Here is a 3,072-nt window from a genome sequence, read left to right as displayed (position 1 = left end):
GACTGCCTGCTGAACGAACACGTGCTGGGGTCTTCGGCTTCTTCCCTCTCCCCCTCAAGCTTTGCTTCAAGTCCTTCAAATGGAAATTAAATTGTATTATTCAAGTTAGATGTCATTGTTTATTTTAGTTAAAGTAACTATTAGCTGCCATAACAAGTAAGCCCCGGAATCTCAATGGCTTAACGCAATTGAAGTTTAATGTTTGCTCATAGATTATGTAAAATTCAGTTGGTGGTAATGGGGCTAAGGTGGGTTCTATTCCGTGTAGTCCTTTAGAGGTCCACACTAGGTGGGTTGTTTGCCATCTTCAGCACTTAACCCCTAAGATGGCTACAGGCATCACCAAGATAGACCATATCCTAGTCATCAGTAAATTTACAAGGAGGCAAGTCACACAAAGCATATTCTCTGACCAAATGGAACTGAATTAGGAATCTATAAATACCTAAAAAAAAAACCTCAAAATATTTAGAAGTTAATAACACATTTCTAAACAACCTATGGGTAAAAAAAAAAATCTAAAGAAAAGTTGGAAAGCATTTTAAACTAATTGAAAATTATAACATTATCAAAAGTTGCAGGTGCTGACAAAGCAGTACCTTGAGGGAATTGTACGGCAGTAAACTTCATTGTTAGAAAAGACAAAAGGTCTCAAATCAGGTCTGTTTCTACCTTAAGAAATGACAAAAAAGAAGAGTAAATTAAGTTCCAGCTAAATGGAAGAAAGGAAATAGTAAATACCAGTACAGAAATTGGTGAAATGAAAATTCATGAAGCCAAAAGCTGTTTGAGAAAATCAGTAAAACCCTTAATATGACCTGAACCCTTCCAAATTTATTGACTAGAATAGAGTCCAAAATAGAGCCACACATATATGGTCAACTGATTTGAGATAAATATGTCAAAGTAATTCAGTGGAGAAAGAATATTTTTTCAACAAATGGAGTTAGAAAACATCTCTATGCAAAATAATGAACCCTTCTGTCACGTCATCTACAAAAAATCAACTTGAAATGGATCCTACACATAAATGCAAAGCCTAAAACTATAAAGCTTCTTGAAGGAAAACACAGGAGAAACTCTTTGTGACCCTGGCTTAGGCAAAGATTTTCTAGACAGTACACAAAAAAAGCATGAAGATTTCTATTCTTTGAAAGTCACTGTAAACAAAATGAAAAGACAAAGCCACAGACTGGAAAAAGTGTAAAACATACCTGATAAAGAATTTGTATCCAAATATATAAAGAAATCATATAAATAATAATAAGCAAGACAATCCAATTTAAAAATGGGCAAAAGATTTGAATACTTCATCAGAGAAGAGATATAGATGACATGTAAGCACATGAAAAGCAGTTCAACATCATTAGTCATTAGAAAATGGAAATTAAAACCACAATGAGGTACATACAGAAAAACCACCGCATACCTACTAGAATGGCTAAAGCTAGAAATAGACTATTTCAAATGCTAAGGAGGCTACAGAGCAACTATAACCCTCAATATTGCGAGGGGGAATGTAAAATGCTGCATGGGCTTTGGAAAACAGTTCAACAGCTTAGTACAAACTTAAGCACACACTTTGCTTACGGCCCAGCCATCCCACTCTTACGTATTTCCCAAGGGAAATAAAAACTTACCTTGACACAAAAAACCTAACATAATTACAAATAGATAAATTGAATTACATCAAAATTGAAAACGTTTGAGCTATAAGTGATAAGTGAAAAAACAAAATACATAATGGGAGAAAATCTTTGCAAATCATCTATTTATCCAATAAGGGACATGTATCCAGAATATACAAAGAACTCTTCCAACTGAATGATAAGGAAGATAATTAATTTAATTTTAAAATGGGCAATGGGTTTGACTAGACATTTCTCCAAAGCAGATACACAAATGACTGTAAAGCACATGCAAAGATGCTGAACAACGTTATTCACTAGAGAAATGCAAACCAAAACCATGAGATACCTCTTCACACCCACTAGAACGGCGAGGTTAAAATAGACAACAAGCTTTGGCAAGTGCGGTGAAATTGGGAGCCTTATACATTGCTGATGGGAAATGGACTAGTGGGGGAGTGATAAGTAAATAGCAGCATACATTTGATGGAATTTATTCAACTACTGGAATTAATGCTTATGAAGAGTCTGACCCAAAAGAGAAACGTGTTGAGTGGTGCACAGCCAGATTTCAACTATGGGCGGGAAAGAGATGCCGGTGGTGAGATGTGTGCTGTAGATGGGGAGCTGAGGGATGGGCCCTAAGGTGGGCTGGGAGGGGTGGGCAGTGAAAGGGGGAGGGGAGGTGCTGTTGTTTCCTTCATCTGTGGGAGGTGGAGGCATTCATTCGTGGCCTCTGCCTTTGGTTGTGGGGGGAGTGTTCCATCCGCTGTATCCCAGGCAGTTCTGGAAAGTCATCCCCTACTGGGCTGTGCGCAAAGCTCCCAGGAGACTCCAGGGCACTGAGGGGTGGCTTGGGTGGGGATTTATTCCCTACCTTCAGCCACTACAAATGTGCACACAACTTAAGAAAATCTTGCAAACATGGAGTTCAAAACAAAGTCCGTAATGTGCAACTCTCCCCTCCCATGGGTTGAGAGCATTTATAAAGAAATTCCGGCCTTGGCACTCTGGGGGGCAACTGCGCCCTCCTGCAGCCTGTCTCATCCCCAGGAGGCCAGGGACACACGCAGCGCTTGCCCCAGAGATGCAGTTCAGCAAGTAAAGCCAGACAGGGGGACCCTAACTGGGCCTCCTAAGTAAGTTATTTCTTCTCTTTGGGCCTCAGTTTCCGCTTCTGTAAAATGGGGCTAAACGGGGATGTTCCCAGTGCCTCCGTGGGGAATCACAAGGGAAAGGGTTAGCACAGTGCCGGATGCAGCGGTTGCCCCTGATGGCTGGGGGCGAGGCCCCCCAAGCCTTTGGACCTCGGGAGCCATCCGTAACGACAATAGGAAGGTGACCGCGGACGGCAGGAGTCAGAGCTCTCTGAGCCAAGCCACCCAGCCAGAGCCCACTGCACCGCCCGCAGAGACGCCAGGCAGCGCGATCACGTGGGAGGTCA

The sequence above is a fragment of the Saccopteryx bilineata genome, chromosome 7 (genome assembly GCF_036850765.1).
Source record: "Saccopteryx bilineata isolate mSacBil1 chromosome 7, mSacBil1_pri_phased_curated, whole genome shotgun sequence".
NCBI classification, from domain to species: domain Eukaryota; kingdom Metazoa; phylum Chordata; class Mammalia; order Chiroptera; family Emballonuridae; genus Saccopteryx; species Saccopteryx bilineata.
The sequence above is the reverse complement of the archived record's forward strand: the minus strand, read 5'-3'. Positions refer to the sequence as shown.